Below are 12,887 nucleotides of genomic sequence, written 5' to 3'. Positions count from 1 at the left end.
AGTTCTTGCTCATGTTCACATTTGTGCCAGAAATGAATTATTCTAAGCAAACTACCCCACTATGTATGCTGTTAAGGTAGTTTCAACTTGTCTACAGCTGTCAGAAACTGAGCCAAAGAAAGCAACTACCCAGGGAACAAAGCATTTATTGAGAAGGTGTCATTTTCATGGCGGCACTTCTTCTGAAAAAGCACACATATTAATTGGACACTGCTAAGCTAGACTAAATTAGATTCAGCAGCTGTGTTTTGGTTTGCAGACAGGTGCCTATAGAACTATATTCTTCCACCCAGCCTCTCCACTTGTCAACGGGGAAATACTGAATGCACACACACGCGTACACACACTTGGATGATCATCTTTTAAACTGTTCCTTCTCTAGTTCATGATTGCAAAGCATGATATTTAGAAAATAAGGAATTTACTGTTCATCACCAAGGAACTTGGGTTGTGTCTATATAATTTCTGGCATAGTCTGGAATTGCTGTGGTTGGCATTATTGCAAGCCTGTAGGACTTCTGACTTTCTCCCAGCAGTTGATGAAATTAGTGCCAAACAACACATTCTTCAAATCATGCATACCAGAACTTACGACTTATTTACCTCAGTGGAAGCATGCACAGTTCTGGTTTGGATTGGGACCATGGTAATGAAGGAGAGGGGATTTATGCTTCCCTGCCTCCCATTTGCTTCCCCAGTTAAAAAAGAAAATAAGAAATAGCCTCATTGGATTCCAGTGGATGGAAAGATGGTGAGAGGACACTTAACAACTTACTCTAAAGCACTATCCTTATAATAGTAGTAGTAGTAGTAGTAGTAATAATAATAATAATGCACAACTATTCTTGTGGTGAGATAATTCTCTCAGCTACACACTGAGACATGCAGTTTCCAACTGATTCCTCAGAGCATGAGAATAGCAGCTGATAGGATCCTAGGGAGGCTGACAGAAGAAAACAAGCCAGAGATGACAAAAATGGGGAAATACATAATCAAAAGAGAGGATACCAATTTGCATAACATATGCCCACCTGGACCTCCCTTGTCTTTGATGGTGTAATGCTTTTTCACACAACTCCTACAATATTCAGTGGGGCTTATTCCAGGTAAGTGTTGTAGGCATAGGATCAGTTTTCAGTAGTCATTAGATCAAGGGAAGGCAACCTGATTCCTTCCAGATGCTTTGGACTCATCAGCCCCAGTGGCCAATGGTCAGAGATTATGGCAACTGTAGTCCAAACCAATGGAAGCTGGTGGCTCTGATTTCAGTGGGGCTGTGGACCCATTTTGACAGCCCCATTAAAATGGGAGCCACGAGCCTCCACTGGTCGAAACCCTGTGCAAGGCATTGGGTTGCCCACACATGTATTAGATCAGCTTTCCCCAACCCAGTGTTATCTAGAGGTGACAGACTGCAACTCCCAGCATCCTCCAGGCAGCATGTCTAGCTGGGGGATGCTGGGATTGTAGCCTGACACATCTGGATGGTGCCATGTTTGGGAAGGCTGCATTAGATGATGTAGGGGGAATGGATCCATTGATGTATTGGCAAAGCTCTAGCAGACAAGTGGAGGATTGATTTGCAAATAATACTATATAGTTTTATAACAACAACAACAACAACAACAACAACTGCAATGTATTTATTGATGCCCCCCCACCCTAATTCTCCCATCAACCCCTTTTTAGCTGTCTGGCCCCAATTTTCTCCAATCAGATTCCAAGAATGCAAATAAGTTTGGCAGGAGAGAGGATGCTCCCATTGTTCCATACTGATGACACATATTTGCTAAGGTAACTCTGAGCCCTCCGATAAACAGGCAAAGACCATAGGAAAACAGAGCTGTTTGGATGTTATGGAAAGCCATTTACCCTATATTGTAATCGAGCAATGGAACAATGGGAGGTCTGAAGAAATGGCAGAACCACCTGAAAATGCCATGATAAATCTTCATATACAAAACCACTCTTCTAGAGTTACTTTTAGGATGCAATAGTTTGAAAGGAGCAGATGGAATACTAAGCACTCCTAAGCAGCAGAATAGGTGCATGAGCTGTTTTTAGGTGTTTCATCACTGGCAATGTAAATACTTAGGATGCGTTTCTTGTAACTTGTTTGCACAACTATCGATGTTGTGGTTTATGCAGGTGTATATGTGCATGTTAAACAGGTAAAAAGGTAGCTCTTTATTTGGCAGTTTTGGTCAATGTAGCAGTTAAAAAGTGATGTTTAAGGTGTACAAAGTACTGCTTTTTAAAATAAATTAATTAAAAGCTGCTACCTGCCCTTCTGAACAACTGACCCATTACTGTCTTCCAAATTCAAGAATTTTTGCATGAATCTATTTTGCAGTTATTCAGACATAAAGTGACACTAAATAGTCTGAACTTAGGAGAACCAAACCAAAGAGATTTATGCAAAGCCCCTGTATTAATTTAATAATATATATCCTTAGAGAGTCTTGCTTTTCGGGAATGTATATCTTGGACGTTTCCTTGATGAGATGGTTTAAATGTTGTAAATTCTCTGTGGAAGCCATTGAAATCATTGTCCTAGAAAAACGTTCTCTCCCACTTTCCCCCTGCCCCTCCCTGTCCGCTCATCCATTACCCTCATACAGAGAGTATGGATAAAGAATTAATGTTGTTATAATACTAAGGCACTTGAGAAATTATTATGTGAGGAAGTAAATCCACATATACCCCATATACCGTCATGTACTTTAGGAAACATCTGTGCTTTGTACAATGCCTGTCAAAATCCAGAATCATTGTGTGTGCATAAGCATGAATGTAAGGAAATAATATTCCCCTCCCACTGCCCACACACACATTTTATGATATGAGTAAGAAGTATTTATTTCTAATTTTAATAATAGGATCAAATATATGCTAACTTAAAATTTGATTTTCTAGTTTTAAAACCATGTCTGAGTATTTATTCTTATGGTGGAATTGGACTGTAGAATTGCACGAAATAATAAGCTTCATCCCACGTACCCATTTCCCTCAAATTATCCCCATAGCGTAAAGTTGTTGTTGTTGTTGTTGTCACCCCGGGCGGTGGCGCTCCTAAGATCCTTTGCATACCAGGAAAAGGGTTTAAGGAGGGGAAATGTAAACAATCATTAAAAAATCAACGGATGACCCAATCTGATTCAAATTTGGTATGCTTAAAGCCCTGCTTAATATCTATTGCTGTGCCAATTTTTATATCTTTATCTTTAAAACCTATGCAGATGTAAGGATTTGTTTAATTTGTATTTTAAACATATCAAATTATCCTCCTGCGCCCCCAATGGCCGCTCGGAGAACAACAAAAGATTCACTCGTAAAGGGATAGTAAAATACGTCGGTTCTTTTGGCTAAGAAGCACAATTAAGGCAGGATGCATGGGAGTGCTTTGCAGTCAAAGCAGATTATAAACTGGAAAACTTCGGAGTCCTTTTCACGCAATTCGCAATGCTTGCGCAGTACAACGCTGGTGTGATGAAGCTAAACATGCCAGGCAGGTGCTGGGGAACATGGGTGGGAGGGTGATGTTGCACCATGTCCTGCTTGTTCAACCCTGGCTGAGGCTGGCTGGCCACTTATTACAAGTAAGTTTAATTTTTACAAAGCAACATAATAAATCATAACAATACACCCTTTCCCCCCAGTCCTTCTTTCCGTTTTCCTCAACCAACCCAGCTAACCTCTCCTTTCCTCCTATATCTTCAAGTATCCACATACTGAAAAGGTGAAACAGGACATAGCGTGGGCATGTCTCCTACTTTACAGAGGACAGTTCTCTATTTGAAGAGCTGTCTGAGCACAGTCCTTTATTTCAAGGGCTATATGAGGGCAGCCTTCTATTTGGAGGTACGAGTCCAGTTTAAGGATAAACAATGCATCTGATGGGACAGCAAGTTCCCCATCACAAAGGTCGCCCAGTCACAGTCTTCCCCATTATGAAGGGATGCATTGCATTTCTATGTAAATGACAGTTATTATTTCTAAATTTGCATCCACACATCTAAATTAGCATAGGCAAATATTATGCCAATTACTGTCCTCTTTTGTCCTCTTTTTTTGGGCCACCTTAAGGAGAAGAAGTAAAAGGCCGCCTAAGAACATAAGCGCCATGCTGGATCAGACCAAGGGTCCCGCACTCTGTTCACACAGTGGCCAGCCAGCCATTGGCCAGTGATGGACAAGTAGGATATGGTGCAACAGCACCCTCCCACCCATGTTCCCCAGCACCTGCCTGGCATGTTATTTCTTTCATGGAATTCTACAGTGCAATTTTACCATAAGAATTTTGGAACTTTGATGCAATGGTGGTGCCCAGATGCAGAATAAGGCAAGAAAGTCGTCCAGAAGGGGAATTTTAGCACTTGCATATGTTATGCAGGGTGAGAGGCATTGTCTCTGCTAAAATTCCCTCTTTTACATAATTATTAAGAGTTCAGAGAAGCCCTGTTCTCCTTTGCATCTGATCACCCTAAATTCTACCCCTACGTTTTGGAATGCATTATGGTTGATTGCAGTGCCACCCGCACTTAATTCACTGAGCCAAGATTAGGACTTGTAAGTAAACATGCATGGGATTATGGTGATGAAGTATGTATAAATCATACATGCCACAGGTGCTACTGTAATGGCTTCTTCAGCCAGTAGCCTATTTGAGATTTTAAGTGCTGCAAGTATTTGACTTCCAAGCTTAAATCTTGATGGATTTATTGATTTATTGCTGGTGTTTATAGTAAATATTCCTTGTTAAGTCATGATTACTTTAGGTACATTTTCAATTGAATTTTTTTTACCCTTCAGTTGGAATCGCTTTTGAATAATATATTGTATGCACTTTTAATGTCTCTGCTTTACCAGCATGTGGCACTGTTTTCTGTAGAAACCCCCCAAAGACTTTCTTAAAGCTATTTTTCAGGAAAGCTGGGTTAAATGTGCTAGCAGAAAATGCTTTAGTGCCTTCTAGCACAAGAGAATAGTTTCATATTTTGGAATTTCCATTCCCCCCCCCCCACAACTCCAGATTCTGCATTACCTTGTTTGGGGCCTGTATAACTGTTATTTCTTCAGCAGTAATATCCTCTGAATAGATACAAAATAGTTACGGATTACCTTTAAATATTTTTTCAGTGTGTATCAATACAAATATCAGAAGAGTGCCATAACACAATACTGTTGAAAATACAATCCATTTAAAATGGGTGATGACAAACAAGTGAATTTCTAATATCAAAACTCAAAACAAAAGTGTGACTAACAACTGTTAAACAGATGGTTCAAAAGGATACATTTGTTTGCTTAATGTATTTCTGATTCTATTATTTCTGGCTTCAAAAGGTTGAATGTACTTCCGTGAGAAATTTCAAAAACGCTTTTCTCTTAGGATTGCAAAAAATGTAAAGACTATGCAGTTGACTTGCTTCCAAATCTGTGTTCTGTTAACCTTATAGCTTAATCCCTTTCACTGCTATGAAAGTGTACATAGATACTTATAAATGCACCTTTGTGTTTAACTGGGTGTTTCCCCGACTACCTTATTCACGCAATGAATAAATATCCAAAACTGTAATCCCAAGCCTGCTTGCTTACAAGTAAGCAGGGTTTTATTTCTCAAAAGAGAGGTTCTGGGTCTCCCTCTAGCCTGGAAATCACATTCTGGTTCAACTCAGCCATTATTCAAAACTGTGGTTGCTTAAGAAAGTCAAAGTGTGGTTTGCTGTAATGTTTGCCTTGACAAACCTTGCTTACAGCTGCTACTTCCCCAATGAAAGTCAATGTGCCCTTGGAATAGAAAACAGAAGCAGACAAGTAGTTCTAACACTCTGGGCCTGTTCAGAAGACACTTTAAACCATGACTTTAACCATAGTGGTTAAGCCAGAAAGTCAGGCCATGTTCAGAAGACACCTAAAACCATGGCTTTAACTACGGTGAATAAGGTGTTTTGCTTTATTCACCATGGTTAAAGCTGTGATTTAAGGTGTCTTCTGAACAAAGGCTGGCTTTCTGGCTTAACCACCGTGTTTAAAGCCATGGTTTAAGGTGTCTTCTGAATGGGACCATTGTTTTCATGAACGCTTTGATGCTTAAGCCATGGTTTAGCACGAACTATGGTTTGATGTGACATTTGAACTGAATCATTGCAATGGTTCAGATGTCATGCTAATCAATGGTTCATAGCCATATAAACAAACAAAGAGCCTGGGGCTTCTATACTCCCTCTTCCTGTTATGTGTGATGATTCCTTCCCCTGGTTGGAGATAAACCCTAGTTTGTCCTTTAATCTGAACTGGCAAATTATGGCCTGCACTCTCAATAAAAATCAGGACTGAATGTTTTTCCCTACCCAGTGCCTGCTTACCCTACCCTGTACCTGTTTGCATTCTCTTCCCCTCCTTATTGTTTTACTATGATTTTATTAGATTGTAAGCCTATGTGGCAGGGTCTTGCTATTTACTGTTTTACTCTGTACAGCACCATGTACATTGATGGTGCTATATAAATAAATAATAATAATAATAATAATAATAATGCCTGTTTCAAATCCTGATTTGCAGGGCAAAGGCAAACCACGGGCCTATCTACATGGATGCACTTTCCAACATGTTTCACTTAAAAAACGCATTTTCATAAAATTGGATTTACTTCTCCTATGGCACACACAGCCAATTAAAGTGATATATACCCACCCAAAAGGTAAAACAAAACCATTTTTGCATGGCAGACTGCAAGAGAAATGGCATTAGTTTGGGCATCAACAAGCTTCCTTTAAAAACAAAAAACAGCTCCTTGATGAGTAAGTGCAGTAGAAAATGGGAATTCCTTCTGTGTAGACATGTTTAGCTCAGGCTATTTTCAGAGCAGAAGTGGAGATTTCAAAAGGACAGAAGTCATCTGAATGCAACCTGCTGACTTGAAGGCTCATTTGGGTAAAAATAGGGTGACCTTATGGTAAGGAGGACAGGGAGATGGTTCTATATCCAGCCCTCTTCTCTGAAGGGTCCACCCTTTGCTGGAGGCAATCCTTTTCTTTTTCTCCCCCTCACCTCTACACCTCTATAGTGCAAAGGGATGGAACTTTTGAAGGTTATTTAGGGTCACCATATGAAAAGGATGACAGGGCTCCTGTATCTTTAACACTTGTAGAGAAAAGGGAATTTCAGCAGGTGTCATTTGTATGCATTCAGCACCTGGTGAAATTCCCTCTTCATCACAACAATTAAAGCTGCAGGTGCCCTGCCCTCTTTTGTAGTATAACTATTGTGACCAGATTCAAAAGAGGGCAGGGCTCCTGCAACTTTATCTGTTGTGATGAAGAGGGAATTTCACCAGGTGCGGTATGCATACAAATGACACCTGCTGAAATTCCCTTTTCTCTACAGGAGATACAGGAGCCCTATCCTCCTTTTCATTTGGCCACCCTAAGCAACAACCTACCCTGCACTGGGTTTGGGCATCATGATAAGCAGTAGTGACCATGTGCCACAGGTTAAATATTCACAATGGCTGCCCCCACGCACTGCAACTATCATGCAAACCAAGCCATTATGTTCACTGAGGCTTATTCCCATGTAAGTATTTTAACTATTTACCTGTCAGCAAACCCCTTTTAAGTCCATGGGAGTTAATTCTGAGTAGCCATGAATAGGATACTGTAAAAGTTGCAGTGAACCAAAAGGTCTTGGCTTTTGAATAATAAAGGCACTGCCTCATTCCTTAACTGCCTGGGAAGAGAATTCCACAATCAGGGCATTACCATTGAAAAGGTTTGATTCATACGATGATTGGATAGTCATTTAGTTACACTAAATAAAGAAAAATGTTTTGCTGGGGGACAATAATGGAAAAACAAATATTGCCTTATAATAATACTTTCCTCATCCAAAATTACAATATAGATTCACATAAAGATTTCTACATTTACTTCATGACATAGGAAGGAAATTCAACAAGTTTAAATTAATCTTTATATTTACAGGCACTGACATTTCCAGCTGTTGTTGCAGTTTATACCAATCCACTAAACATTTAAAAAGGAATGCTTGAAAAACTCTCCAACATCCAACTTTTCGCAATTCAATTTATTTTCTAATCAATAATATCAACATGTTTCATACCAGTAGCATTGTTCTATTAATACAGGTTGTTATGACATTAAAATGTATAGTTAGATTTGACTTACACTTTTCTTACATTAAAAATCTATAGGAAAGACAGAGAACCCTTATTCATTTGAAATTGTGTGGATACAGGGCTTATACAGTTAGTTGTGTAAGAAAGGTCATAGTTACCAAGATCATCCGTCTTGCTTTGAATTCCTTTTAAGTAGGAGCTTGATTGTTCAGACACAAAAGTCTGGCTGTTCAATGCCAATAAAATGGGATTCCCACATAAAATGTTGCCTTCCAAGGAGCCCTAACACCCAGTACTTAAAGACATTTACATGGAAATAAGTCCTATTGATTTCTGTTGGACTTACATCCATATGTGTAGGATCAGGTTGTAAGAAATGGTGTACACTATTTATACTCCAGACTTTAGACAAACGTTAATTTAGGGTAAAGTCTCTTCAACTCCAGCGGAAATTATTTGAATTTGTGATACGATTGAATTCTGGAAAATGAGCAGTCAGATGAAAGGGCAAAGAGCACAAGCACAACCTAATGTCTCAAGCAATAAGTGCCGAATTGAGGGGGGAATTGTGTAGGGATCCAGAGGGGAGCTCCAGACACAGCAGGAACGGTCCTCTGGCTGACTTCTGGCTGCTCCACCACCGCACCAAAGAACTGCTGCCTCTGATAGAGTACTGTTGCTCCAAGCAGCAGGAGCGCAAAGAAATCACTCTGCTGGGAACCTGTCTGCCAGGAGCCATACCCCCTCGGCCACTAGGCCTCTGCTGGAGGGCTGCACCGACCAGCCTTGTGCCATTACAGGCACGTGTAAATGATACCGAGCACACGCTGCGCCAAAATGTCGCTCCTCTGGCTGCTCCGCTGCCACCGCCCCTGACAGTATGTCGATGCTCCAGGAAGCAGGAATGAAAAGGAATCGCTCTGCTGGGAACCTGTCTGCCTGAAGCCACACTTCAAAGACGCCAGGAGGAGGGGCCCCTATCACCTCATAAGCCCCTCCTCCAGCCAGTGTCACTACAAAGCCCCACCAGTGCTGGGGCTTCGGGAGCATCTCCTCATTCCCCCCACCACTTGCACCAGCCCTCCCACATTCAGGCAAACCAAATGCAGAGTAGGGCATCCGTGTCTATAGTGCTTAATGAATAAATGAATAAAAATAATGCCCTTTATGATTGAGTATTCAATAAATGTCCACCTTTTAAAAAAGAATTCCCTTGGGGGCACACCAATAAAATGTGATGCGCATGGCTATGATGCAGAGTGAAGTTCATTTTGCCATTTCAGAATGGTTTGTTTATATATTTATTGCAATTTTTATACTGCCCAATAGCTGTAGCTCTCTGGGCAGTTTACAAAAATTTAAACCATTCAAAAAAGTATAAAACAAATAATATAAAAGCATGATATAAAATACAATATAAAAGCACAACCAGAATAAAATCAGCAGCACTGCAGAAATACAAATTTTAAACAGCAAAGTTAAAATCAAGTTTACAGACTGTTAAAATGCTGAGAGAATAAATAGGGTTAAATGTGTATAATATAGCTATGTGATAAAGATGTGTACAAAGAACTGGCTTTCGCAGCAGCTTCCCTTCACATATACAAATACTGGCAAAAATATAGCTGTTGAGTTTTAACTGATGGAATAGCCCTGAGTAATCATATCCAGCCGCCATACATCTGGTTTATACACTGAGTGAATACAGATGGCTATTTACCAAGTAGTGACAACCTATCCTAGAGCATTTAACTGTGTGTGTAACCAAGTGATAAGCAAGTGGCCTGTAATATCACAGCAAATAATGGGGAAACAACCCCCCCATTATCTGAATGCAAACTTATAATCTGAACAGAAGCATGGCTCTCAAGAAATACTTCCCTACCCTGTTACTCCTAAGACATGTAAGGGAAAAGAAAGCAAAGTATACAAAGATGCAAAAAGTCTTTCCCCAGTGTTCATATAGGATGGTTAGTTACCAGCCTGCAGTAATTTGAATCCACTGTCTTCCAGAAAGAGATCACAAACAGATGGCTCAGACATAAAGCCAAGCCACAGTGTAGTGGAGGGATGGGCAACATGAGTCCAGTGGGCCACATGTGGCCCTACAGCCCTTCAGTGCAGTCCCTGACACACACATCCAAATTAAATTTACAAACAAAATGGCATCAGGAGCTGCTATGGAGTGCCCAAAAGGTCAAAATTAGTAGGTCTGTGCAGGATCTCCCCAACCTGCTTCAGAGGTCAATTCGGAGCTTCTGAATAGGCCATGATCCACTTCAGTCTGATTCAGACCTGGTCCAACTTGCTTCAGATCCAGAGAAGAAGCACAATCCAGACATCTGGAGTGGATTGGATATTTTGGTTTCCTGGAGTTTCCATCAGTTTCCCCCCTTTGTCCCCCACAAACCACTAGCTGCTGCCCCTAACTGTGGGACTAGCTGACCCACCCAGTAGCACCTGGCAGCTGTCTGTCCTCCATGAGAGCTGCCATTTTTAAGGAAGGTAGTGGCTCTGTCTTTTCCTAGATCTAACGTTGAAAACTACAGTAGCCATAAAAAATGGTCAAATAGGGTGACCATATGAAAAGGAGGACAGGGCTCCAGTATCATTAACAGTTGTATAGAAAAAGGAATTTCAGCAGGTGTCAATTGTATGCATACAGCACCTGTTGAAATTCCCTCTTCATCACTACAGTTAGCCAGCTGACCTCAAATCCTCAGGTAAATTCATTATCATTTTGTGGGTAATTTAACTTTTTAACCCCCCCCCAATCTTTTAAATAAAATACTGGTAGCAATGCAACTTGGCCAAACAATAAAATATTGTTCTATCAGGAAACAAGTGCTGGGGCTTGGAAAGCAAGTGAACACTCATGACTTGTTAGATTCTGCCAAACTTCCATCCATAAGATGGTGGTAGACTCTGTCTTGGGTTCCATCCTTGATACTCAAGACCCAAGAAGTTCTACCCTTGGTCTACCCCCCAGATTCTACATCTGGGGAAATGGAATAACTTCTCCCAAAACTCTTTGTAGGTGTGGTTCAGGGAAGCTACATCCTCATACTTTGGGGATTTGGGCCAGGGTCTAAAGCTCCCATGTGCATACAGAACACTACTTATTCATAAGAACATAAGAAGAGCCATGCTAGATCAGACCAAGGGTCCATCTAGCCCAGCACTCTGTTCACATAGTGGCCAATCAGCTGTTGACCAGGGACCCACAAGCAGGACACAGTATAAAAGCATCCCTCCAGCTCATGTTCTCTAGCAACTCTTGTATATAGGCTTGCTACCTCTGATACTGAAGGTAGCACATAGACATCAGGGCTAGTAGCCATTGATAGCCTTCTCCTCCAGGAACTTTAAAGCTATCCAAATTGGTGGCTCTCACAATATCTTGTGGTAGTGAATTCCATAGTTAAACTATGTGCTGTGTGAAGAAGTACTTTCTTTTATCTGTCCTAAATCTCCCACCAATAATCTTCGTGGGATGACCCTGGGTTCTAGTCTTGTGGAAGAGTGAGAAAATGTCTCCCTATCCACATTCTCCACACCATGCATAATTTTGTACACCTCTATCAGGTCTCCCCTTAGCCTCCTTTTTTCTAAGATAAACAATTCCAGCTGTTGTAACCTTGCCTCATAGGGGAGATGCTCCAGTCCCTTGATCATTTTAATTGGCCTTTTCTGCACTTTTTCCAGCTGTACAATATCTTTTTTTTTAGGTGTGGTAACCAAAATAGTACACAGTGTACTAAGTATGGTCACAGCATAGAGTAGTATCAAGGCAGTATGATACTGGCAGTTTTATTCTCAATTCCTTTTCTAATAATGCCTAATGTGGAGTTTGCCTTCTCTACAGCAGCTGCACACTGGGTTGACATTTTCATTGAGCTGTCCATCCCAACACGAAGATTCCTCCCTTGAATCCAGGACACACAAACAAAACAAAAACAAATGTATTTTATAGTCTACTTTTTGTAAAACTAGCAATTTGAGCAACCTGAACTCCAAAACTATGCATGTTTACTTGGAAACAAGTTGTGCTAACAAATTGATCCTGTGCATATTTGCTCAGAATTAACTCCTTCTGAGTTCAATGGGACTTACTTTCAGATAAATACACGTATTATTATAGTCACAGTGTGACTACTTCTGACTTACAAAGGGTTGGCCTGTAATTTTCATATGTCATGCTCATCTTCACAGATTTTGCACTTAGTTGTATGTTTACTACATTTTTTCAGTTACATTCTTTCAGTTTTCTGTAAATACATATTAATAATGAAGGTTACATCTAATACTGAAGAAATGATTGCTGTGTTCCAGTATATATGAAATCCATGCTGATATATTCCAGAAATGAGCTTAACGGGTTAGATCAGATAGATATAACATGTTAGGAAGATGTGATATATCCTGCAGCAAATTACCTCATCTATTTCTTTTAGTTTCATTAATAAAATGTTCAGTAGAAAAGAAAAATATTAAGTCCCACTATATTCAGTGGTACTTACTCCTTAGTAACTCTGAGTAGAATTGTAGCTTTTTTTAATAATCTTCATCTGCTTCACTAAGCCTACTAGATTTCTTCATCATCCCTTCTAATAGCAAATTCTGATGGTTGAGTAGCTATCAGTATGGAAGTGAAACAGCCACCCACAAACAAGACAGAGTTTTCTACATATGTGGGGGACTCCTTAGATATGGAGAATACAGATGTTTGTAAATTAAAAGAATAAGA

Source organism: Elgaria multicarinata, chromosome 5 (genome assembly GCF_023053635.1).
Source record: "Elgaria multicarinata webbii isolate HBS135686 ecotype San Diego chromosome 5, rElgMul1.1.pri, whole genome shotgun sequence".
Classification (NCBI taxonomy): Eukaryota; Metazoa; Chordata; class Lepidosauria; order Squamata; family Anguidae; genus Elgaria; species Elgaria multicarinata.
The sequence above is the reverse complement of the archived record's forward strand: the minus strand, read 5'-3'. Positions refer to the sequence as shown.